The sequence below is a fragment of the Canis aureus genome, chromosome 28, assembly GCF_053574225.1.
Source record: "Canis aureus isolate CA01 chromosome 28, VMU_Caureus_v.1.0, whole genome shotgun sequence".
Lineage (NCBI taxonomy): Eukaryota > Metazoa > Chordata > Mammalia > Carnivora > Canidae > Canis > Canis aureus.
Genome location: NC_135638.1, coordinates 31,923,912 through 31,951,897, shown reverse-complemented (window position 1 = coordinate 31,951,897; position 27,986 = coordinate 31,923,912). Strand labels below are relative to the sequence as shown.

The 27,986-nt window shown below is 34.9% G+C and overlaps 1 long non-coding RNA gene across 1 annotated transcript in view; it reads left to right on the top strand.

Annotated features, from left to right (window-relative positions):
* LOC144300610 (uncharacterized) overlaps positions 1-24,252 on the top strand; it is a 122,678-nt gene extending 98,426 nt beyond the window's left edge. The window contains exon 9 of the long non-coding RNA XR_013367388.1: positions 24,131-24,252. This is a non-coding gene — a long non-coding RNA (uncharacterized LOC144300610). The remainder of the gene's footprint in view (positions 1-24,130) is intronic.
* The last annotated feature ends 3,734 nt before the right edge of the window (positions 24,253-27,986 follow it).

Below are 27,986 nucleotides of genomic sequence, written 5' to 3'. Positions count from 1 at the left end.
AATTTGCTGTATAGAAACTGTTTATTTTAATAAAAGGAAGCTCTAAAAATTTCCACTTCCAAATTTAATGCTATTATTATTGGTAGTAAAATGGTAGAAGGTGGAGAAGCAGGTGGTTTTAGTACTATCTGTAATAAATCTTAACTATTAACCATTTGATGAAGCAGGGAATCTATGTGGTATTGACTGCTCTTACCGATAATAGATTTCATTTTTAATCTTCTCAGAAAATGTAGTCAGCTCTGTCCTTGCTCTTAAGGGTCATTCAAAAGGCTAGATTATGAAGGTACAACTCCTGCCCTGTACAACAATTGGGTGAGTCCTGATTCACTGTTGTCAGGGCAAGCAATCTCCTTGTTGCCATTACTTCTCCCATATGCAGTCGACGAAAGGTGAAAAGAAACAAACATATTTCTGCTAGAGCACAAAGTTCCAACCTTTTCACTAAGCTTTTCCCTTAATGGTCTGAGTCATAAGGCCTGTTCAAGTTCTCTTGATCATTTTTCCCCATAGGTGATAGATGTGCAGAAGGCAGAGTCTCTACAAGATCAAAATTCAAGAGTAAATAACTTTAACAAAAGAGCAGCAGGCTGAGAAAATGAGTTAAACTAGTCTTTGAAGTCCTACTATATGTCCAACTCTGAGTACAAAACAGAATATGGCATACTACTTTTCCACAAGAAGTATACTTTTATCTCGGAGTGAGAAATTTATACTCCTGAAACACGAGCAAATAAAAGGTGCCAAATGGATAACATGCCCAAAATAATTAATTATTAATAGTTTTATACCATTCCTGTTAAGCTATCCCATAGTCTCTTTTAGAATCTCCTAGTTTTTCCTGCCATGCCATTCTGAAAATAGAAACCTTCCCTTCTTTTTTTTCCTTTTCTAAAGTCAACCTTGTTCTCAAAACAACCAAGCTTACCCCGATGAATGCCCTTCCTTTTGTAAGCTTAAAGTCTTAGGTAGGAAGGGATAAGACAGTGTGACTATTCACTTTTGTGTCTGTTATTCATATTTTATCTTCACCTTTTGATTTCAGCAAAAGCAAACATACATTTTTTTAGCGGTGATATTTCATTACCTTTGACTTCTCATACTTGAAATATTTCAATAGAAAGTCAAATTTGTATTATGAAGAACATTAAAAATGTCAAGTTGTTTTCTTCCTAAATTTAATAAATTTTCACCTTCTGTTAAATAAAAAAGAAAGGTAAGCCATTAAAATATAATCGCATTTCCTATCTTTCAGCATCATATACTTCTACAAAACTGTCATAAACTAACTTGTTATAAAAGATCACATTTTTTCTCATTAGAATGCTACTAAATCAGAAGCTCTATCCCTGATGTAGAGAATTAATACCAAATTTATCAGTGATACCTAAATTTTGTGTGTGTGTGTGTGACAAATTCTGTGGAAATCATGTTATAATAAAAATGTGTAATACTATTATGTGAACCAAGAGCAAATTTATTTATTTTTTTAAGATTTATTTCTTTCTTTCTTTCTTTCTTTCTTTCTTTCTTTATTTATTTATTTATTTATTCATGATAGACAGAGAGAGAGAGAGAGGCAGAGACACAGGAGGAGGGAGAAGCAGGCTCCATTCCGGGAGCTCAACGCAGGACTCAATCCCCTGACTTCAGGATCACGCACTGGGCCAAAGGCAGGTGCTAAACCCCGGAGCCATCCAGGGATCCCCAAGAGCATATTTATTAACATAAATTGTTACTATAATATTTCTATAATAGTCTTCCAAAATAATACTGTATCACTAATATTTTTAAGAATAATTTTTCTATTTTTCCTTTTATATGCTGTCACTCATTGATCTGCTTAGAATGCACAAATTAGTATGCAACAAAGAGTAGGAAAAACATATGGGGAAACTATTATCAAGAACCCATTAAATACATTCACACACATATTATCATGTATGTTTTTAAATGGAAATAGGTTACGAACATTAGATTTTAGCAGAGAAACATTTCAGTTTAAGTCACAAAATAGCAGTGTACAAAGGAAATGAAATGTGAATCCACTTAATTACAATGTAATTGCTAGAATTCTTATAATGATATTAAATGCAAAATTACAGTCCAACTTCTACAAAGTGGGCATAAATATACTTCAAATATTTATTATTTAACATATTCATATTAATTTTAAGATGCACATACAAAACATAAACATAATGATAATAGTAATAATATTGATAAATAACATATTGATATATCTAGTGAATACGAAGTCAATTGTCTAATTAGAATTTTCACCCTGGGGATCCCTGGGTGGCTCAGCGGTTTAGCGCCTGCCTTTGGCTGGGGGCGCAATCCTGGAGACCCGGGGTCGAGTACCACGTCGGGCTCCCTGCATGGAGCCTGCTTCTCCCTCTGCCTGTGTCTCTGCCTCTCTCTCTCTATGTCTATCATGAATAAATAAATAAAATCTTAAAAAAAAAAAGAATTTTCACCTTGGTTTTTCTGGGGGGCGGGGTTATTTATTTATTCATGAGAGATACAGAGAGAGAGACAGGCTTCTCACAGGGAGCCCAATGCAGGATTCTGAGATCATGCCCTGAGCCAACGGCAGATGCTCAACCACTGAGCCACCCAGGCATCACTTCACCTTGTTTTTGGTGAATGGGCCAAATGCTTTTTACACACTTCTCCAAAGGTTTCTCACCATAATATTTTCATATTCTAAAATTAGAGCAACATGGATCAGATTTTGCCTGCTACTATGAATAACGAGAAAACTGGATAAAGTGTATGTAACAACAATTTTTGTACTTTGGACAAGAGACAGCATAGAACTGTGATCTTTGAGAGTAAGGAACAAGTGAAATAGGTTTTAGAATTGCTCTAACTTATCTTGGAGACACATTCCTGTTCATGGAATAGGGAGAGGGATTCCAAGTAGAAGAGAGAGAGAGATGGTAGTCTAGAGAAGCTGAAGAGGTTGCAAGTTGTAGGGCAGAGTTCCAAATGGGTGGATACTATAAAGAAAAATAACTTCTGAAAAATTACATGAGCGTTTCCTCAAGTCTTTGCTTAATTCCAAGATGTGTGCCTATGGAGTAAAACTACATGAAACTAGGTGAAGAAATACCAAAGAGCAGTAAACTGAATAATTCTCAAAGCTTACAGAACATAGATAGATGGCCAAGCTTTGAACAGCCGAGTGAAGTATTCTTTCTGATCATCTAGGAAATTCAGCAAAGATCCCCAGATGTTCTCACCTTAAAAGTGGGGCTAAACAATGATTAGAGGAAAGGCTATTCTGGACCTACCTTAACAAAGCTTAAAATGTATCTTTATGAGAATCAAACTTATTACAAATAAGAAAGCCTGCCAGAAAAAAGCCTAACACCCTTTCAAAGAAGGACAACAAAATCTAGACTTCAACTATGTAATAATACTCAGCATCCAAACATAAATTAGCAGACATGACAGAAAAGAATTACAGTCTCTGACTGAGAGGAATATCAGCAGAGAATAGCCCCAAAATGACATTGATGTTCAAACTAGCCCCCCCCCCCAAAGGACTTTAAAAGGCCTATTGTATTCTCTGTGTGAGTAGAGATTTAAAGGAAAACATGAACATAACGAGGTGAGAAATAAAAGACGCTTAAGGAAACATATAAAACTAGAGATAAAAAATATATCTGAAATGAAAAATATGCTAGGTGAAATTTATAGCAGATTAGATACTCCAAACAAAATTAACTGCACTTGGAGGCATAGAAATAGATTGAAAAGGTAGCATGGAAGAAAAGTAAAACTTAATAAAATGGCCAGATCCTTAGTGAACTATGATACAATATCAATTGGTCTAACACGGGTACTATTTAAATGCTAAAAGGATGAAAGCATTCAAAAAGAAAATTTGAACATATAATAGTAAATTACTTCCAAATTCTCATGCCAAGCACATCATAACTAATTATTGCACACAAGTGATAAAGACAAGGACTTAAAGCAACCCAGAAGAAAAACCATTATAAAGCATGGCAGCAGACTTCTTGTCAGATACTATGCAAGCCAGAAAACATTCACACATCTTTAAAATACTATCCTGACAAAAATCAACTTGCCAATGTAGAATTTTATATGCCATTAACATTTGCTTCCAAATATGCAGGCAAGATAAAGACTTTTCTGTAAGTAAACAAAAGTGAGCAAATTCATCAGCATCTGACCTGAACTATAAGAAATATTAAATGAAAACCATCAGGTTGAAGTTATCAGATGAATATAAACATCTACATCAAAGAATCAAAGACATCAGAAATTATAATTATGTGGGTGAACATAAAATATTTTTTTCTGTTATTAGTTTTTTGAAAAAATGTCATGATAATTTAAACTAAAAATATTAACAATGAATTATGAGAATTATAAAAATATGTAGAAGCAAAATGTATGACCAAAAAATACAAAGAAAATGGGGGAATCAATGGAAGTACATTGTTTTAAGATTCTTATGTTTTATGTTAAACATCATGTCTTTTGAAGACAGACTGAAATATGTTGAAGATATATGTTGTAAATCCTAGAGCCAGTAGAAAAGAAATAAATAAAATAAGATATAGATAATAAGCTAATAATAGAGAGAAAATATAATACAGGTAATCCAAAAGAAGACAGAAAGAGAACAAAGAACAAATGTGACAAACAAGTGACAAATAGCAAGAAGATAGACTTAAACCCGTATGTATTAGCAATTATATTAAATTAAATTCTAATGAAAAGAAAGAGATTGTCAGGATGGATAGAAAAATCAAAACCCAACTATATGTAAATATAAAGAAACAGTAGGCTAAGAGTAAAAGGTGGCATAGGCTGTATCATGACCAACTTTTTCTAAGAAAACTAGAAAGCTATAACATCAGATAAAACATTTTAGAACAAAGAATATTACAAAAACTAAAAGTACATTTCCAGGTGAAAAAAGGGTCAATTCATCAATAAAACCTAATAACTTATATATGTCACATATACATATGATATGTATACATACATGTCAATATTAATAATACATAGTGGATATGTACTTAATAACAGAGCTCCAAAATGCCTGAGCAAAAACTGACAGTTGTTAAGGAGACAGTGTTGCATTTACAGTTACAGTTTTTACACTCATCTCTCAGTAATTGTTAGAAAAGAAAGAATATCAGTAAGGATGTAGCAGCCTGGAACAATATTATTAAGGATTTGACTTTGTCAATGTCCATAAAACACTTCCAACAACCACAGTGAATGTATACACGAAACCTTCACAGATAAACCAGTGTGAGGCTATAAAACTAATCTAAACACATTTAAAAATATTGAAATAAGAAAGATAGGCTTTGTGACCACAATGGAATTAAACCAGAAATCAGTAACACATCTATCTGTGAAACCCTACCTATTTGCGAATTGAACAGCATGGATTTAAGTAACCCATGGGTCAGAGAAGAAATTACAGGAGAGTTCAGAAAATATTTTGACTAAGTAAAAACGAAACTACAAAACATTCCAATCTGTAGTATGCTGCTAAAGCAATGTTTAGTGTGAACTTCATAGTGTTAAGGAAATTTTAAACTTTTCCTTCTTTAGGAAAGAAGGGAATCTACAAGTCAGTTATATAGACTTCCACATAAAGAGTCTACAAAAAAAGACCACATAAAACCAGAATAAGTAGAAGGAAGGTACTAATAATGCTAAGAGCAGGAATCAATACAATAAAAAATAGAAACACAATAGAAAATGTCAGAGGCCATAGGTGGTTTTTCTATATGGATCAAGAAAGCAGTACCAAATCATAACTTTGGTGAAATATTTGGTTTGGGATAAGCTAAATTAACTAGAGAGGGAAAAGAGAAAGGTGACTTAGCTTTGGGGGGATAGATGTTTTTTACTTTTCCAACTACTTTGCTACCGCAGGGCTACTTGACACTTTGTTAGAACACCATTAAGAACAATCTGAAACTCATTCAAATACATATCACCTCCAGGTAATTTTCACAGATCTTTTTGAAAGAGAATTCAAAATATCACTCACAAGATTGCAAATAAAGACATAAAACCTTGATATAATTGAAATACTGTCTTTTGTTTTAATAATGATAGAGGCTTAGCATTCTAATCTGAAATATTTATTTATTTTAAAGGAGAAAAATTTTTTAAAGATTTCATTTTATTTGAGAGAAAGAGCATACATGTGAGAGCAGGGGGAGGGGCAGAGGGAAAGGGTGAGCAGACTCCCTGCTGAGCAGAGAGCCTGATGTAGGGCTCCATGTCATGACCTTGAGATCATGATCTGAGTCAAAACCAAGAGTTGGACACTTAATTGACTGAGCCACCCAGGCATTCTTTAATCTGTGATATTTAAAAGTTTGACTAGATGATCTATATATTTAGATGCCTAACTCTATATTTTGATGACTTTATATATTTTTGAATTGAGAAATAAATTGATAACTGAAGTAAGAATTTGGGTATTTAGGGAAAGTATGTAAATTAAGCTTAATTAATGAATCCAGTAGTGAAGTGCAAAGTGATTGTGGTTCTAACCTGATTATTTCAACCTCTTCAGTTTCAAGTGGGGTTAAGATTTGTATTGAGCTCCTAGAAAACTTGAGTGTCAAATTTTCTAGATAAAGTAATAGTCTCCATTCCTGCCTCTAATTTCTCCTACACTATCTTATTTCCTCTTTCATGCAATATTTAATGATTTATACATCTTCGGGTTTTTTGGCTGTATTATAGACTATCATTTGGTTCCTTTACTTTACTTGGGACTGTGGCATCAGGACTTCTTTGTTAACTTTCCATTTGCCCCTCCCTCCCTCTCCCTCCTGCTCTCCCCTCCTGCTTTCTTTTGCATAAGCAACCAAAATTAAAAGTGTAAATAGGAGGACCAGTGATGGATAACATCTGAAAATTACATTTTGGACTAGCCATCCATTTGTTTTTTGTTTCCAATGGCTTTTTATAGATGTTTTACAAGCAAATGCCTTCAATATTTTTGTATTTTTCAGTATATTTTTACTTTGTGGTATCATCTATGGCTTTACAGCTTAGAAAGATATTAGCTTTGGATATTTGGAAATATTTAGAATTATTTTTGTCCATTAGGAAACATTCCCAAACAGTGTGATGGAGTCTTCAAAACTTTCTCATGATTTTCAAACAATAAACAGGTCACTGTAGTAAGGTATTTATTTATTTGATTTGAAAGATTTTATTTATTTATTTGACAGAGGCAGAGCAAGCACAAGCAGGGGCAGTGACAGAGGGAGAGTGAGAAGCAGCCTCCCTGGACAGGGAGCCTCATGTGGGGCTTGATCCCAGGACTCTGGGATCATGACCTAAGACAAAGGGAGATGCTTAACCTACTGAGCCACCAAGGCACCCATGTAGTAGAGTATTTATAAGTAGAATAAGTACTAATTGATAAATGTTATTAATAAATATAGAGAAGATACCAAAACTAGAGACACCATTTAAAGCTATACTCTTTAGGATAAAAACTGGTATAATCAATCACTGAATAAATGACAAAACTAGCTAGAAATAAAAATTGTTGTGCATTCTTACTTTTTAAAAATCATACTTTTTTAAAAAAGATTTTATTTACTTATTCATGAGAGACACAGAGAGAGAGAGAGGCAGAGATACAGGCAGAGGGAGAAGCAGGCTCCCTGCAGGGAGCCCCATGCGGGACTTGATACCCTGATTGAGGTTCATGCCCTGAGCCCAAGGCAGACACCCAACCGCTGGGCCACCCAGGTGTCCCCCTCCCCCCAAAATCATACTTTTAACTATTGTAGTCTTGAAACATATTTCAGATATGGGCTAATTTCTTTTTGCATCTATTTTTACATTAAGAAGTTCTTAAATATTTTCTGTGTGTTCTTCCTTATGAATTTTTGAACTGTTCTCCTTTGTTTTAATAAGAATCCTTCTGGAATTTTGAGTAAAGCTTAATTACCTTTATAATTTGCTTTAAGAACAGTCATCAAATACTACTCTTTCCGCATTCAACAGAAATTATATATGATAAATATATAATGAATTTCTTTATGATGGCACTTGTATATCTAAGTTATTCTTAAAGTATTTTAAAAATGTGTTCTATTACCATGAGTTTAGATCTTTTGGGTGCCAATATGAATTGCCAAGTATGTAGAAATTGAAGAATATATTGACTTTTGTATACTCATCTGGAACACAGTTCTATTGTAACCGTATTATAGCAATGCACAAGGACCAACCAGGAGTCACATTTTAATTTAGTTTTTTTTTTTTTTTTTTTTAACAACTTCTTATAGCTCCTATTGGTATACATTAATGCCATCTGCAAATGAGTCCAAAACTGTTTCTTCTTTCCCAAAATGAAGAATTCTGATTTTTTATGATATATGGGATTATGAAAAGCAGGTACTCTGTTAGTAGTTTCTTTTGAATTTAGTGAAAATGCCTTTAGAGTTTTCAGTGCTAAACTTTTGGTTTAAAATAGATTTTAGTGGATCCCTGGGTGGCGCAGCGGTTTGGCGCCTGCCTTTGGCACAGGGCGCGATCCTGGAGACCCGGGATCGAATCCCACATTGGGCTCCCGGTGCATGGAGCCTGCTTCTCCCTCTGCCTGTGTCTCTCTCTCTCTCTCTCTGTCTCTCTCTGTGACTATCATAAAATAAAAATAAATAAATAAAGTAAAATAAAGTAAAATAAAATAAAATAAAATGATTTTAGGACAGCCCTGGTGGCGCAGCAGTTTGGCGCCGCCTGCAGCCCGGGGCGTGATCCTGGAGACCCGGGATCGAGTACCACGTCTGGCTCCCTGCTTCTCCCTCTGCCTGTGTCTCTGTCTCTCTCTCTGTGTTGCTCATGAATAAATAAATAAAATCTTAAAAAAATAAAATATAATAGATTTTATTTATTAAGAAAAAAGTCTATTCTTATTAACATTTAAAAAATATATTCATTTATTTATAATTTTTTAGCAGAACTTTTCATGGTTTTATTTATACATCCTCATATGGAAAGCAAACTCTATACTGAAAGTTTTATACAAGTTAAAAACAAATGGGCTCCTGGGTGACTCAGTAGTTTAAGCGTCTGCCTTCGGCTCAGATCGTGATCCAAGGGTCCTGGGATGGAGGCCCACATGGGGCTCCCTGCTCAGTGGGGAGCCTGCTTCTCCCTCTCCCTCTGCCGATCTCCCTGTTTGTGTATGCTCTCTCTTTCTCTCTCTGTCAAATAAATAAATAAATAAATAAATAAATAAATAAATAAATATTTTTTTTAAAACATCCATGGTTAGGCAGTCATTTATGTGCACACATACACACTCCGTATTTTACATCATTGTAATTATACATATGCACATGTATACTATTTAAGTTATTTTACAATTTACCAAGTTGAGAGGCAACCAAAAGAGCAAATAAAAATGGATGAAAATGAACTAAACAATCATTGTCTTAAATGCTACAAAATTATTTTGAGAATTCTAGGAAAGAAAGTTGTCCTTTTAAAATATTCAAACTAAGTTTCAATTCATATTTTGCTTTTATCTTAATAACAAAGTCTAATCTGTTCAAAAATAAATATCTTGACCAGTAACAAGTGAGCAAACCAGACAATCTTAAGATGCTGACCTGAGATTCCAAAATCAGTTAGTAATAACAAAAGTATTTATCTTATTAATGACACTGGTTTGGCATGAAGTAATAAAATATTTGGTATGTTTTCAGTTGAGAATTATTTTAGAAAGAAATTGCTGTCAAATTAGTGGGAACACTTCTAAATGGGAAGATGCAGAATTTATTAAAATTAACTGAATAAAAATGCTTCAAAAATCTTAAACCTTGGGGGTGTCTGGGTGGCTCAGTCTGTTGAGCATCTGCCTCTGGTTCAGGTCATGATCCCAGGGTCCTGGGATGGAGCCCCACATTTGGCTCCCTTCCATGGTAGGGTGTCTGCTTCTCACTTCTGTTGCTGCCCCCCTGCTTGTGCTGTCTCTCTTTCTAATGAATAAATAATAAAATCTTGGGGAAAAACTTAAAACTTGGAATAATATAACATCTTAAATGTTTTCTTTTCATAGATTTTAATCTTTCTTCTTAATGCAGAAACAAGAAATAATCAAAAAGAGGACAAAAGGAATATCCATCATACATCCCACTAAAAAGAGCCTATCACTATTAATATTTTCAGTATTGCAGATTTTCCCAGATCTCTTTCCTTCCAACATATATACAATAACACCAAATAATTTTTACAAAGGTGTAATGAATATCATTGGTTCCATGTGGTCTTTTTTCATGAATATCTTCCCATAGCAATGGGTAAATTTCTCCTAGATTATTACAAATGACTATATGCAATCCACTCATAGATCTTGTATTCCATTGTACCATCATTTATTTATTCATTTCCCGGTAATTGGACATTTGGTATCGTTAGAAATAATTATTTTAATTATTATAAGCAGCACAGAACAAAAATAGTTTTTAAGAATTGACAAGAATAGGGGATCCCTGGGTGGCGCAGCGGTTTGGCGCCTGCCTTTGGCCCAGGGCGCGATCCTGGAGACCTGGGATCGAGTCCCACGTCCGGCTCCCAGTGCATTTAGCCTGCTTCTCCCTCTGCCTATGTCTCTGCCTCTCTCTCTCTCTCTCTCTGTGACTGTGACTATCATAAAAAAAAAAAAAAAAAAAAGAATTGACAAGAATAAAATACATTTTGAATTCAAAAAACAAGAAACAAAACTAAAACCTCCCAACATTTAAAAAGGGAAAGGTAAAGACTCAAAATAATTTGCAAAAATTCCCCTAGTGCACCAGAGTTACCAATTCTAACTTCTAAAAATACTTATTTTCAAAGTTAATTATTGTAACCATGTAGATTTGAACAAATTGCCTTTGACTTTTTAAACTTTAAATGTTTGTACCTATATTTCTCAGTTTGATATCTCTATCAATTTTAATAAAAATTACCTAGATTAGCTCAGTTTGATCTCTTTATCAAGCTTAAGGTTTATATCATATTTTCCTCATTGAATAAATTAAGTGGATTCCCACTATTTCTCTCTGTTCTGAAATAAGCTATCTAACATGGAAATAACTTATTGTGTTATTTGAAATAATAATTAGTAAATCTAACATTATTAGTGTGTTTTGGAGAAAGTGGTTTTTAATAAATGTTTCATAATTTCTCCTATATAGTAGATATTTCAGCCTGTGACAACCCATATCTTACAATATTTTATATAATATCAACCATTTGCATGAGTAATTAAAATTATATATGACTAGCATATTATAATACTTTAAGAAATCGTATTTTATCTTTCATTCTTATTTTCTTTTAGTTTGTTTCTTTTCATTCTTAGATTTGCCAGGAATTTTAAATTTTGTATTATTGGGTTACTAGCAAAATCAGCTTTTAAATTTGTTATCCAACTATCATTTTTCTACTGCTTAAATCACTGTCCTCATATAAACACCTGTATTTCCAGAAACAATGGTACCCACACACTATAGATTGCTGAAGAATTTTGTGATCCCAAATTTCTTAATTTTAAAGACTATCACTCTGGCAACCAAATATACACATATTGATGTATAAAAGCCCACAGGTAATATAGGTAGGAAGAGCTTCTTTCTTTAAAAAATTACTAGACTCATACCATACTATGTAGAAAGATGTTTTAAAAATATCTTCTGCCTATATCTTGTATGATCAGATTGGTAGTATTTTCATCTGTATTAATTTCTAAATATTCTATAAAAGTGATCTGTTTTCTTTGAATAATTGCTGTTGTGGATAGTGTGTCTTTATGAGCTTTGTATTTTATGACGTGTTAAGTATTTGATTTTATAGTGTTGCATCTTGAGACAATAATACATACCATTTATATGTTTTAAACCTATTTATTTTTCTTTTCTTGGCATAGTACAGTGTCAATGTTTATGTATTATCTGTAGATGCTTCACAATTGGAATGGTGGGGGAGGAGACAGCTAATGATTTTTAAGTACCTATCATATGAAAATGCTTTCAATATTTATCTCATTTAATCCCCATAACAACCCAGTGAGGTAAGAATTATTATCTGTACTTTTGTTCAGTGGAAAATAGATTTAAAGCTAAGTGAGTTGCCCGTCACATCTATAGTATGTGGTAGAGCTAGGACTTGGGATTGGGTGTGTGTGACGCCAAAGCCTGATGCCCTTTTTAGTAAATTAGTGTCTTTCAGGGAGATGTAATTTCTATTAGGGGTGTACAGAGTTTGATATATATCTAATTGTTGTACATTTACTGTATTATTCATTTCTTTGCCGTCCTTATTCAATTTTTAATGGGGATTTACCCGGGATAATTGGATGCCTTAATTTAATAGTGGATTTTTAGAAATGTGTGTTCCCTAGGCAATCAATCTCATCTGTGCTGTGGCTTCAACGGCTACACTCTTGCCTGTCAGCTTCTAGACTCTTATTTGAGCTTTAGACTTGAGCTTAGCAAATGTTTTTTAAAACTCTGATTAAATATTTTACCATATTGGATTACTCATTGAGGATCATTAATAAACATTTACTCAAGAACATTTGGAAAACAACGAGAAATACAAAAATTATAATAAAATCCATCTCTAACTGCACAAGCTGAGAGAACCACTAATGTTTTTATAAATTTTTACAGTCCACTTGTCTTCTATAGGCACACATATATATTTTATTTATCAGTCAGAATCAAACCAATTTTTCTGGTTTCTAAACCTCTTTTTACTTAATATACTGTGAATATTTTCATGTTATTAAGTATTCTTCAGGAATGTGATATTTTTATTAGCTCATTGTATTGTGTTGAGTGAATGTACAATACTGTAGCAATTCCGTATTGGGCATTTAGGACTACAATTATATATAATTCTTGTGCAAATCAAGGGGTGGATATTTGTGTATCCTTTGAATTGCACATAATCATGTAACAGATGAACTTACTTTTGATAAAATGTCATCAGGCAGGGTGGCCTTGGCATAGAGCAACCAAGAACCAGAGGTTGTAAAATACACATTATACCTTTGACAGTATCAGTTTCTTTAGTGTGCCACTCCATCTCAGGCTGGATTTCATCATGAGCTCTCTCTCTCCAGTGATACCCCAAAATGTGCTCTCTACAAAACTTGCATTCTTTAATCAGTCTTTCCATCAGGGGGCCTAATGCTGACAATATTTTTCTGTGCTAATGACAACAGATTCAAGAACTAAGGTGACCCCTCCAGATAATGATCTTCTAAGGACTGGTGAATGCAGAAACCACATTTCAAGTGGAATTAAGCGCTGAAGTATAAATCTTGATGAGAGTCTTCATTACCAATGCTGCCTCTGTTCTTGACATCTCCTGAATTTCTTCTTATGCTTTTTCAAATCTGTTATCCTTACATTTTTGCCTTCCTGTAAGTGGTTTGTAAAATAAAGAGAACATTTACTCCCCATTTGACTATTTTATAATAGCTTCTAAATAGGAAAGTTGGGAGAAAATGTTCACATATAATGTGAAGCTATTGAATTTTTTCATAAAAGGCGAGAAAAAGCAAAAAAAAAATCTCATTTCACCTAATGCATTTCACAGATTGCCATAAACTAAGACTCTTTGTCATTGGAAAGAAAATGCTGCTTTTCCTCAATAGGAAACAAACATATTTGCATCATAACAGGATGAGGAAGCTGTAAATAGAAGGGTAAATTTTGGTTGTTGCTATGCAGACTGAGCTGTCATAACCCTCAGAGACATTTGGAGAATATTTTCAGGCAAAAGGGAGAATCAAATCATTTATTCATTAGAATCTATGATTTACTTCCCATATGTGAATAAGTACTTAAAAACATCCCACAGTCTCAATCTCTTCTATCCCACTTCCAACAAACAGCCAGGGTAACTTCATCATCTATCATGGTGACCCTTTTGACACTTTGATTTCATACTTTGTTTTCAGAAACTTCTATATGCACCTGGTTTTAGTCAGCACTTAACCATGCCATTGATCTCTTCACCTCTTTGACTTGCTCCAACTCGCATTTTCCTAGAGAAGCCACTTTTTAAAATCCACTCTGTTGGCCAATTTTAGTTTAGCTTCTCTGTGTTTTCCATGTCCATTGTCACTTTCCTGGTTATGATAGCCTACCTTTCCAGCCTGCACTTGTTGAGTGCTTTATCTCTTTGACTTCCTGCCAGTCTTGCCTCCTATTAGATTCATTAAGGTAATTTCCATTAATCCCTAGATTCTCATTTCTGTTGCTGCATTTGTAACCCCTGAACTGTAAGGAACTGACAGAGTTATGTTGTTGAACAATTCTGTTACACACCCATACTATTTAGCCTCACTGGGGTTCTCGCTATGAGTAAGAATCAAAAAATTGTATTCATAATTTCTTGGGGCCACCTGTTCTCAGTGTCTGCAGCAAATGCTGCAATTATTTGGTGTTCTTTTCAAGTTAGGATCATGAATCTCAATTCCTTTGGTTCTGGATGAAGACCTTTTAAACTACTCAGGATGCAAGGCTAATTCAACGTGGGTGCAGCCACTCCACCATCTTCACAGTATCACTCCCACCTGCTTCTTGGTGTCCTACATTCGAGAAAAAGTTGTTTTATTGTGGTTCTTGAACTTTTGTAAATTGAAGAACCATCTGAGAAACTTAGAAATGCAGGTTGCCTGTGTTTGCTTTGAGGATAATGATGGTAATGATCCAGAAGATCTGCAGTGCTGTTCAAAATGTCTGAGCACTCCAAGGGATTCTACTGCAGGAGAAACACAGACACTCTAAGAAGCACTATCAGACTGAAGGCTTGCTTTCTGTTGGCCTGTGAATCGCCAGAGGCCAGAACTGCTGGTAAAAGACAGGTCACCCTGTGAAGCTTGCATTTCAGATAAATGACAAGTGACTTTTAATCCTAAGTATACCCCCGATCTTGCAAGAGATTTAAAAAATAATCTGTTGTTGATCTGTAACTCAAATTAACGGGGCTTCCTATAATTTTATTTGCTAAGTCTGGAACCCTATTCCCTGCCCTACTTAAGGGCATCTTCCTTCCTTCATCTCTTATGGTTTTTACTAAACAGCAAAGCACTGGATGCCTACAGATATGCTTGACACTCAACTCCCCTCTATGCTGGGGACCACACTTATCTCTGATTTTTGTTTACCACCAGCCTTTCTCTTTATATTTCTCTAGTCATTATCTAACTATGATGATTCATCATTACATTTATTTCTGTTGGCCTTTCATGCAGATCAACCTACTTTCCATTACCCCAGATTTCAGATTTCTTTTTTTTTAAAGATTATTTATTTATTTATTCATGAGAGACACAGCAAGAGAGGCAGAGACATAGCAGAGGGAAAAGCAAGGTCCCTGTGGGGAGCCTGATGTGGGACTTAATCCCAGGACTCTAGGATCATGACCTGAGCCAAAGGCAGACAGACACTCAACCACTGAGTCACCCAGGAGCCTCTTACCCCAGATTTCTACTTAATAAAATTCTTCTTCTCTTTTAATGCTTGATTCAGTTGTGCTTTCACAGGACCCTGTGGCTACCTCAATGGTTGGAACTGCTTCTCTTTCATAATAATGTCTTGATAGGTGTGATTTCCCCACTAGTCTGCAGGTTGGGGGCTGGGACTATACCTCAGTGGCTAATAAGGAAGTGTACAGTAGGTACTCAGTGCTCCTGAGATCTTCTACAAACATAATTTCACCTTCTGCACTAAGTAAGCCTTGTCTGTTCTACTCATCTGGCCATTGCTGCCTTCCTGGCCTTGGGATAGAAGTCTTTGTGTGTTTATTTTACTCACCATTTCTCAATCCTTACCCTGTCATGAAAAAGCTCAAGGCTCATTGAGTCTGGCACAAAGGTCATTTACAACAGAACTCCCCAAACAGTTGCCATGCTATACAGTGTGCCACAAAAGGGTATATGTATACTAAGAAATGGATTTCCATCAGCTTGGGCCAGTTATTCCCAGGCACCAGTGACCCAATTTCCCCAGTGTGTGCTATGATGTGGTAAAGATTTGGAATCACTACTTTGTAGGTAACAGTTGAATAAATGAATAGATTATTGCTGTTTACTAATATTTAACCTTGGGTGAGTTGCTTAACTTCTTAATGTGTTTCTTTGTGTCAAGGTTGAGTTGATGTTATTGATGAAAACACTTGGCTCTATTTCATTACTCCAATGGTGATGATTGTGCAAGGGCCTGTCGATTATGGCTGATATAGAAGCTAGATATTCTGTCTGTAAAAAGATATCAGTATAGTTGGGGAGACAACTACGAAGGCCATCTGTGATAAGTGCCAAATGTATGTTTCAAAAACAAGGAGCAAGTAGGGTCAGGAGTCAAGTATAAGGGAGGGCTGTTCCAGAATGTAAATAAGGGGTCTTCAAAGATGACTAGGAGACCTTTGGGTAACAAGGAACTTGCTGACATTCATTATCCGAAGGAATTATTTCATTACAAGAAGGAAACTAAGATACAAGCCATTTTGTATTTTCCAGGCTAAAATCATCATTAAGTAACAAATTTCAAATTTAATTTACTTGAAGATTTTGACACATAATTTGAAAATATTTTAAATGAGACATCCCAAGTCTCCCCATTCCCTTTTTGTTACACGACTGAAAAATAAGAAAGGTATCTATATATTGAATTTCCTTTGTCTTTGCTTATGTTGGGTGGGTCTATGCTGTTTGTGTAGCCTGTGTTTACTGTGGTCTTCCTTTTTTCTCTTTCTACTTGCTCCTTTTCCCCTCTCTGTTTATGATGAAAACATCTTTAAATAAAAGAAGGAGATGACTAGACATCAGGATTCTCGGTGCGGGGGCAGGTGGCTCCTCTGTGATCTCAGTCAGTGGCAGTTTTTGATCAGCCATAACAAAGAAAATGATGAAAAGAGAAAAGTGAGAAGGATGAGAGCAGTCTGCAAAACCATCTCCAACTCCTGACTGACTCCATGACCTCCAGCCCATGGGTTCTTTTCTCTGGGTACTTAGTCAGGATTTAAAACTACAAAAAATACGCTAAAGAACTGGAAAGTAGTACCTGCCTTTTAAAAATTTCCTAAATTGGTTTCATCAGCAGAAGCTTTAATGTAATGCTGGGAATACATTTCCTTTTAAGAAACATGTGCTCTACTGGCTGCTTTGACTTGTGGTTTATCTTAAAATGAGTCAACCTCACTGATATCTTAAAAAACACTTCAGTGTTACAGAATTAGCTCTCAACCCCAACCTGAGTACACAACATTAGCTTCCTGTAAATTACTATATAAGCTCAAAACCATTTAGGACATGAAGCACTTGATTCTTTCCAGGCACAATCAATGGAATGCCATCTTTCCTCCTTGGGGGAGGTACAGTCGAGATCTTATTCTCCCTCCATGATGCATTAGTACATTTTATTGTACTAATACAGGTATTACACTAATGAAAATTATACTTTAATGCTAAGGACATTTTTGTACTTATTAGGAAGACCAATATCATTATTAGGCAATTGACTTAGATGGAAAATTTTTACACTAGTCTGTAACAGATTAAGGAGTGCTGAGGTTCTGGGAAAGTGGATCAGAGGTTTCCATAAAATTGCTTAGAAGAAAAAAGTTGCCTTAATATCTCTCTGAAACATCCCTTGGTGATCTCCTAATTATATTCAGCAGTGTCATGAAGTCAGACTCTACTGTGTGTTTTTCAGCCCTTTAGCACCATTGCCGAAGAGTACCAGCCCCTAAATGGGGCAGGATTTTGTTGAGTGACTATGAACTGCACTCTGGGATCTAATGTGCTTCTTTGGAGTTCCTTTTTATATCTCCACCAGAATTTATTCATCATTTCTCTGAGTCCTATTTGTCTTACACTCTGCTAATTAATAATGAGTTAATTAAACAGATAAACCCATTGAGATAATGTGAATCAAATGATAGACCTTATGAAATGACATTAATGATAGGGATTTTAGACAATGTGCAAGTCTATGGGGAAAATATTTTCATTAATAACAGTTTATGTGAATTGATTAGATCATTCTTTTGGCATTTCATAGATGACACAGTGTAGACAGCATCTTCCATGGAAGCTAAGATTTGAAGAAGTTGTGAACATGACTCAGAGCAATTATAGAAGGAGTAGCATGATCAGAAATAGGCTATGTTGATTAATGTAAAAACAATGAATGTAAACTCACAGATTCTTAAATATTAATGACAATCAATCGTTGTAAGCCCAACTATTTTGGCTTACCCAATTAGACAGGGTATGGATTTTTGAGGTCAAATGGAAAAAGAAGAAATGTAGATATCTTTGTTGGTTTCCCTATTATTGGTCAAACAATAGGAGAGTTTACAGCTTTCAATAGTCTTTGCTGGATGGGAGCAAAAAATGAAAAAAAATTGCAGAAAAATAAAATTGGAGTAATTCCATAATTTACTTAAGAATGAGACATTTCTAGTCTACCTCTTCCAATTATTCTTATAAGAACTATAAATTAACTACAGGGTATATTGCTTTTGATTCTTGTCCTTTCTCAATTCAATTTTGGTGATGTTTCATATGAATACTGCAATTAATTATCAAGATTTTCCTTTTGGAGGAAAGTATAACTCTACCTAACAAGTGGATTGTCTGCTTATTATACATCATGGTGAAGGCTGTCTGTAGGCCTGCCATTGCAAACCTCACTCTGTACCTTGGTATTCTCACTCTGCTCACCTTTGTCTTTGCCTTGGACCGTGTCCAAAAGCTAGATCTTGCCAAATCAGAGCAGAACATGAGTGCCTCGGATTATAGAGGATGTGAACTGAGACCAACATGTGTACCTTTCTGCTTCTGATTATCACGTTCTGAAACAAAGATGTACAAGTCATGCTTCTTTATTTTACATGCATGGATTCATATGCATATACCGATATACACTCTCATTTGTGAGGATGATTTGTCATTACAGAAATGTCACAATAGCTTCTGTCTTTATTGAAAATTTCCTAGGTTACTTCCACAAATATATTGTGCATTAATGCAACTAATCGACAGGGATATACACACACGCACACACACACATACTTCAATTAATAATTATTTACTTATCAGAATTTAGAACCTAAACTATTTAAAATTCTGGGCATTTCTCAGAATTTTTTTTTTTTATTTCTCAGAATTCTTATTGCAATCCTATCTTTATTCAACTGATTTGTTATATGCCTACCTCTGAACTAATTATCTGTGGCCAGAGGCATGGGCTTTGCTGGTTGAGTTGGGTTAATGCACATGATAATTCCTGTGGGTAAAGATAGATTTTTAGAAACAATGTTTCCCAAAATAGAAACTAACAATTGTTAAAAGAAAAAATGAATGCTGGGGAGGCAACCAATCCAACAGTGGATGAAAGGCAGAACAAGTCTGATCTAGGATTATCTTGGAGGGCAGCGAGATCTGTGTGGTTGTATTGACCCACTCATGTACAACAGCCTACGTGTTCAGCGGAGCAATTGAAAAGTGGAAAGTGAACTGGTGGGGTAGAGGCCAGTAGACTGACAGGGAAGTATAACCCATGGTAAAGCTGGCTTTGTGAGGCATGAGGATATTGTGGTAACCATACAAACAGAGCTGAGCTGAGTGCTCTTGGAAACGTGGAGTAGAGCAAGAGCAAGCCAGGTCTCAGTTGTTTTGGCAAAGGAATAAACAGGTTGAAGGACTTTAAACAGTTACCTATTGGCACTTCCAAACTGGTCTCATTCAACGTCCCACCAGAAAGAACAGAGGCTCTATACAAAGATGACAGGGCACACTTCCCTACCAGCTTCCTTGCCCATTGGAACAAATTATTCAAGTATCATTATTTTCCACAGTGATATCTTTTACACGGTGAAGGAGACTTTAAAAGGAAGGATTTCTGGTAGACCAGAAGACCAACGTGGTCCGTAGCAGTTTGCTTGGGGTTCCTTCATCTCACTCACATTTTGGCAATGACTCAAAAGAGTAATATTTTTACTTCCAGACTCCTCCACCTTTAAACCAGCTTTTGTAATTGACATTAGAGTTCTCTTCCCGAATACACATGGACCTGAGATCTCTATTCATATTCCACACTTTAAAGCCTTGGTCGTTGCCTTTGCTCTCCTAAGATATATTCCAGTTGCTGATACTGCCATCCTGGCCCAACTAAGCCCTACTGCAGTATTCCTTCTCTCCAGCTATAAATTCTCCCCATTCCACCTTCTTGCCTATTCTTTCTTTGCTCAGAGCAAACAGGAGTGCCATCACTCCTAAAAAATCACCTGCACTTTTTCTGTGCCTTTGCTTCTACAATTTCCTTTGCCCAGAATGCCCACCTCTCCTTTTGTATCTGTGAAATACTAGTTATCATTCAAGATCCCACTTTAGGGTCACCTCTTCTGTGAAGGCTTCCTAGATCCTTCAAAAAGAAAATAGTTACTTCCTACAATATGCACCCATAATAATTAGTTCATTGTTTTGTACTTCTTAGTTTTATTTTTTTATGGCTGAAAAACATTCCATTGTATATACAACCACAATTTTTAAAAAAATCCATTCATCCATTGATGGACTCTAAGACTGGTATTGTATCTTGGATATTATAAATAATGTTCGATGAACATGGGGGTGCAGATTACCTGTCTGAGTTAGTGGGTTTTTAACCTTTCATTTTCTTCAGATAAATATCCTAGAGTGGGACTGCTGGATCTTATAATAGTCCTATTTTTATTTTTTTGAGGAATCTCTGTACTGTTTTTCATAGTGGCTGTACCAATTTACCACAACAATATACAAGGGTTCTCTTTTCCCCACACCCTTGCCAATACTTGTTATTTCTTATCTTTTTGAGAATTGCCATCCTAGTAGGTGTGAGGTGATTTCTCACTGTAGTTTTGATTTGCATTTCCCTGATGATTAGTGATGATGAATATGTACCTGTTATGTCATCTGTATCTTCTTTGGAAATATATCTATTCAGATCCTCTGTCCATTTTATAATATTATTTTTAGCTGTTGAGTTGTATGAGTTTTTAATTTATTTGGGGGTATTAGCCCCTGATCATATATATGATTTAAAAATATTTTCTCCCATTTTGTAACTTGTCTTAATTTTGCTGATGGCTTCTTTTGCTGGGCAGAAGCTTTTTAGTGAGATATAGTCCTAATTATTTATTTTTGCTTTTGTTGTTTTTGTCTCTGGTGTCCGATTCAAGATAGCACTGCCAATATCTCTGTCAAGGAGCTTGCTGCCTATTTTCCTCTAGGTGTTTTATGGTTTCAGGTCTTATAGTTAAGTCTTTAAACCATTTTGAGTTAATTTTTGTGTATAGTATAAAATAATGGTTGAGTTTTATTCTTTTGCATATACCTGTCCAATTTTCCCAACATCATTTAATGAAAAGACCGTCCTTTGCCTAGTGTATAAACTTGGGTTTTTCATTACGACTCAACCATTTAATGTGGGTTTATTTCTGGGCTCTCTACTCTGTTCTCCTGATCTACGTGTCTATTTTTATGCCAGTGCCATAATGTTTTAATTACCGTGTTTTGTAATATAATTTGAAATCAGGGAGCATGCTACTTTCAGCTTTGTTCTTTCTCAAAATTGCTTTGGTTATTTGTGGTCTTTTGTGGTTCATACACATTTCAGGATTATTTGTTCTATTTCTTTGAAAATGCTATTGGAATTTTGATAGGGATTGCACTGAATATGTAGATTGTTTTCAGTAGTATGGATATTTTAATAATATTGATTCTTTCAATCCATGAGCATGGAATAGCTTTCCATTTATTTGTGTTTTCTTCAATTTCTTTTATTAATGTCTTGCAGTTTTCAGTGTATGGGTCTTTCACCTCCTTGGTTAAAGTCATTCCTAGGTACCTTATTCTTTTTTGATGCAAATGTAAATGAGATTGTTTTATTTCCAAGCTTCTTAACATACAAAAACAAGAAGTGAATTAGAATTAAAACCATTCTATTCCAAAATAATTTTAAGTGATTTGGATATAGATCCAAAAAGAAAGGCTTCCCAGACGTTGAAAGTGCTTCTTGGTGGGATGCCTGGGTGGCTCAGCGATTGAGTGTCTGCCTTCGGCTCAGGGAGTGATCCCAGGATCCAGGATGGAGTTCTACATTGGGCTCCCTGCAAGGATCCTGCTTCTCCCTCTGCCTGTGTCTCTGCCTCTCTCTTTCTGTGTCTCTCATGAATAAATAAATAAATCTTTTAAATAAAAGTGCTTCTTGGGTGGCATCCACACCTCTGGTTATAGCCTGCAGCACAGTGTGACTAAGCCAAATCACCTGAATTTTGATGCATGTTGTAGAGGCTCTATAGCCTGTCTCTTGCTGCTGTGGTCTGGAATCTTTTTTTTTTTTTTTTTTTTTTTTTTTAAGGTTGTGTCCCAATAATCATCTGTTTTGCTAACAGAGACTATCTATACGTAATGGAAAGAAGGAGAAATTACTTACATATTTTTCTTTTTCATATGCATTATTTTCTGGTTATAAAAGCAACATATGCTTAATATAAGGATTTGGAAAACATAGACAAGGAGAAAAAAAGTCCTCCTTAATTCTATCACCCAGAGTCAAACTTTGATTTATTTTTAATTCTTTATCTCATATCCCTTCTCCAGCTTCTAACCTATTTTTCTGCTTCCCTTTACAGAAAAGTCCTCAAAAGAATTGTCTTTTCTATTTGTGAGTCCTCTTTACCCCTTCTCTCCTGAGCCCAGTCCAATCATGCTTACACTATAGCTTAGTGTAACTAAGCTGTTAGCTTTCAGGTTATAAATGAACTCCTTGGTTCTAAATCCAGTGACCAGTCCTTAGGCAGGTTTTGACACATTTGTTAATTATTTTCTTCTTGAAACTGTTTTAATTTATTCCTAGTACTCTACTCTGGTCTTCTCCCATCCTTCTAGCCACATCTTCACAGTCTCTCTCTCTCTCTTTTTTAAGCTTTCATTTATTTATTTGAGAAAGAGAACAAGAAAAAGTGAGAGAGAAAGAGAGAGCACCAGCAGGTGGGAGAGGTAGAAGGAGACACAGACTCCGCATTGAGCAGGGAGGCCTACTCAGGGTTCTATCCCAGAACCCTGAGATCATGACCTGAGCAAAAGGCAGACACTTAACCAACTGACCCACCCAGGCTATGCCTTCACAGTCTCTTTAGTCTGTATTTGTTTCTTTATCTTTCCTACTTCTAAACATTAGGCCAGCTCAGGGTTCACTGTCACTCCCTTGTGTGACGTCATCTAGCCTCACAGTTTAAAATAATCAAATTCATATCTTTAGCTAAGATTTCTTCCCTGAACACTGTAAACACATTTCTAGTTGGCTACCTTGATAGACACATTAACTTGAACTACATCAAACTTTTCATTACCCTGCCATCATACTCTTTCCATAAGGTTTCTCATTTTGGCAAATGGCAATCCATTATTCCACATCATCCAGATAAAAAAGTCTTTGATGCTTGGGTGGCTCAACGGTTGAGCATCTGCCTTTAGCTCCTGTCGTGATCCCAGGGTCCTGAGGTTGAGTCCCACACTGGGCTTCCTGTGAGGAGCTTCCTCCCTCTGTCTATGTCTCTGCCTTTATCTCTATGTCTCTCATGAATAAGTAAATAGAATCTTAAAAAAAAACAAACTTTGTCAGCCTTGATTCCATTTTTTTTTCTCTCGTACCTCGATACAATCAATTGGCAAATCACATTGGCCTTAGTTTTATAATATATTTCCAAACTCAAACATTCTCATGACTTCCTCCTTCACCAGCCTGCTCTGAGCTTCTATACTGTCACTGGCTTATTGCAATAGCTTGCTCAATGGTCTTTGAGCTTCTGCTTTACCTCCTTTAGTCTATAAGTAATCTGGAAAAAAACCTAAGTTCCCATAACACTCCTTGCTTATAACTTTTCAAGTGTGCCCCACTGGTATCTGTAGCTTTACGTGATCTGGCACTTGGTTAAGTCTCTAATCTTTTCTCCGTTCATTCTTCCTCTGCTTATTATACTCTAATCCTAATGGCTTCCCTTTTTTCCTTGTACATATAATGTGTTCTTGTTTCAGGCCATTTGCTCCTGTGGTTTCCAGACCTCCCTTTCCTGAGACAGCTTCCCAATTAATTTGCTCTCCTACTTCTCTTCCTTTCCACTCAGAGGAATTTTTCATTGGTGTCATCTTTTCCAATCATTTTACATAAATTAGAAGATATTTTCTTCTGGCTTAGGTAAGTTCTTTCAATTGCCATAGGAATTTTAGAATCAGCTTGTCAATTTTTATTTAAAAAATCCTGCTGGGATTTTGATTGGGATTGCATTGAAACTAGAGATCAATTTGGGGATAAGTGACATCTTAAAAATATTGGCGTTTCTGACACATGACAACAGTATATATCCATTTATTTAGATCCTCTTCAATTTCTCACCAATGTTTTATAGTTTTTACTATACAGGTCTTGCGCATCTTTTGTTAGACTTACCCCTAAGTATTTCATATTTTTGATATGATTTTAAATGGTAGTTGTTTGATTACATGAGCCTATCAGTTGATGCTGGAAAGGCATCTGAGAATATCCAACATCCAGTCTTTATAAAAGGTCTCAGTATGCAGGAATAGAAAAGCAATCTCAACCTAATGAATGGTGTCTATGAAAATCCTGAGACTATGCTTAATGGCAGAAGACTGAATGATTTCTCTCTGAGATCAGAAACAAGATTATTCAACATTTTAGGAGAAGTTCTAGCCAATACAGGGAGGAAAAAAAAGGGGGGGGGGGAATGCATCCAGATTGGAAAGGGAAAAGTAAAACTATCTCTACTAATAGATGTTAAGATATCTTAATGCATCTTATATATATATAATGATATCATATAATGATATATGATATCTATTATCTATCTTTCTATCATCTATCTATCTATAATGGAATGCAATGCAATATACAAAAAAAATTACCAAAAACTAATAAGAGATTAGCAAGTTCCAAGATACAAGATCAGAATACAAACACACACACACACACACACACACACACACACACACATATATATTGTTTTTAACAAAAGATGTATTAGATCTGTACATTAAAGGCTATAAAACATTGGTGAAAATTCTTAGACTCAATACAATCCCAATCAATAAACACTGGGCAATAAAAATTTTAAAAATAATACTTTTTAATATCACATCAAAAATATGAAATAATGACAAATTCTTACATGTTGGGATTAATCACACTTGGTGATTATATATTATCTTTTAATGTATTTTTGGAACCATATCCTAACATTTTGTTTAGAATATCTACATCCATTTTATGAGGGATATTGGCCTACAGTCTTCTTCTATTCTTAAAACATTTTTTGGCTGTTTTTGGGTAAAACTGGTATCATAGAATAAAGTAAGAATTATTCCCTCCTCTTTAATATTCTGGAAGAATATGTGTAAAATAGGTATTATTTCTTCCTTAAAAGTTTGGCAGAATTCTCCAGTGAAATCATTTTGATCCAGAATTTTCTTTTATTATCTATTTATTCTTGACTAATGTTTGGTGGTTTATGTCAAACATTTGTCCATTTCATCTAAGTTGTTAAATTAGTTAACATAAAGTTATATGATGCTTTTAATATCTGTAAAATCTATACTGATGATACTTCTTTCATTGCTGCTAGTGGTAATTTTTTTCTTCTTTTTTACCTTCTGATTCATCTGGATAAAGTATCACTTTCATTAATCATCTCAAAAAACTAGCTTTTGGTTCCATTGACTTTCTCTAGAGCTTTTTATTTTTATTGTATTCTTTTTTAATGTTTACTATTTCCTTTTTTCCTGCTTACTTTAATTTGCTTTTCTTTTTCAAACTTCTTAAGGCAGAAATGGAAGTCTTTGATTTGAGAGTTTTCCTCTTCCTAATACAAGTGTGGGATTCTATAAATACTGCTTTAGCAACATTCCACAGATTCTGAAATATTGTGTTTTCATTTTCACTCAGTTCAAAATACATGCTCTTTTCCCTTTTGATTTCTTTTCTTTGAATTTTTTTTTCAATTTTTATTTATTTATGATAGTCACAGAGAGAGAGAGAGAGAGAGAGAGGCAGAGACACAGGCAGAGGGAGAAGCAGGCTCCATGCACCGGGAGCCCGATGTGGGATTCGATCCCGGGTCTCCAGGATCGCGCCCTGGGCCAAAGGCAGGCGCCAAACCGCTGCGCCACCCAGGGATCCCGATTTCTTTTCTTTGAAACAAGTATTATGTAGAGGTGTTATTTAATTTTCAAATATTTGTAGATTTTTCAGAGATCTTTTTGTTAATGATTTCTAACTTAATTCCACTATAATTAAAAAGCATACTTTGTTTTTTACTGTTTTAAATATATCTGAACTTATTTATCGTCCAGAATATCATTTACCTTATAAATATTACATATGCACCTGAAATAAATGCATATTCTGCTTGTGTTGGATGAAGATTTCTATAAATATCAATTAGATCAAATTTTTGATAGTGCTAAGTCTTCTACAGGCTTACATATTTTCTGTCTACTTGTTCTGTCAGATATTGAATGAGGGGTATAGAAATCTCCAACATAATTGCGGATATATCTATTCTTCTTTACCATCCTATCACGTTTTTTTTCTTTCTATACTTTGAAGTTGTTATGAGGTGCATAAATATGGAGAGTTGTTATACATTTCTGAAGATACACCTTTATTATTGTGATATGACTTTTATCCATGATAATATTCTTTCCTCTGTAATCTACATTGTCTGACATTAATACAGCCACTCCAAATTTCTTTTGATTAATGTTGCCATGATTTCCTCTTCCATCCTTTTATTTCTTTAATTTCCAACCTATTTGTATCTTTTTTTTTTTTATGATAGTCACACACAGAGAGAGAGAGAGAGAGGCAGAGACATAGGCAGAGGGAGAAGCAGGCTCCATGCACCAGGAGCCCGACATGGGATTTGATCGCGCCCTGGGCCAAAGGCAGGGGCCAAACCGCTGCACCACCTAGGGATCCCTATTTGTATCTTTATATTTAGAGTGTGCCTCTTTTATGTGGCATACAGTTGAGTATTCCTTTTTCCATCCAATTTGACATTGCCCTTGAATTACCTTGTTTAGAACATTTTAATTTATGCAAGTACTGATATGGTTAGGTTCAAGTCTAATATCCTGTTATTTATTTTCTACCGTTCCTTTTATTCTTTTCTCACTTCTCCCTTATTTTTACATTCTTATAGATTATTTTTATGATTTTTATGATTTCTGTTTCATCCCTTTATTGGCCTCTTAGTCATATCTCATTGTCTTATTACTTTAATAGCTGCTTTAGAGTTTATAATATGTATCATTAATATGTTCTATTTTCAAATATTATTTAACATATCACATATGGTACAAAAGTGTTACAATAGTACATACCTTTCTCTCTTCTAGGTTTTTGTGATATGATTATTGGGCCTTTCCCATATGTTTCAACTTTATACTACGTTGTCATTATTTTTGTTTAAGCAGATGATTGTTTTAAAAATTGACTTATTTAAATAAAAGTTTTATGTTTTTTTTCCAAGTAGTCATTATTTCTGTTGTTTTACATTTTTTTTTGATAAATATATATTTTCATCTCATATACTTTTCCTTCTTCTTGAATGATTTGAATATTTCTCAGAGCACAGGTTGGCTTTAAAAATTCTTATTTTGCCTTTGCTGGGGAAATATGTTTTACTGGGTATACTATTGCAAATTGAGAGTTTTTTTTTTTCTTTCATTACTCTAAAGATGTAGCTCCAGTGTTTTCTTGTTTATATCATTTCTGATAAGAATTCTGTTATTCTCATCTTCTTTCTTGGTATGTTACCTTTTTTTCTCACTAATTTTAAAATTTTCTCTTTATCGCTGGTTTCAAGCAATTTGA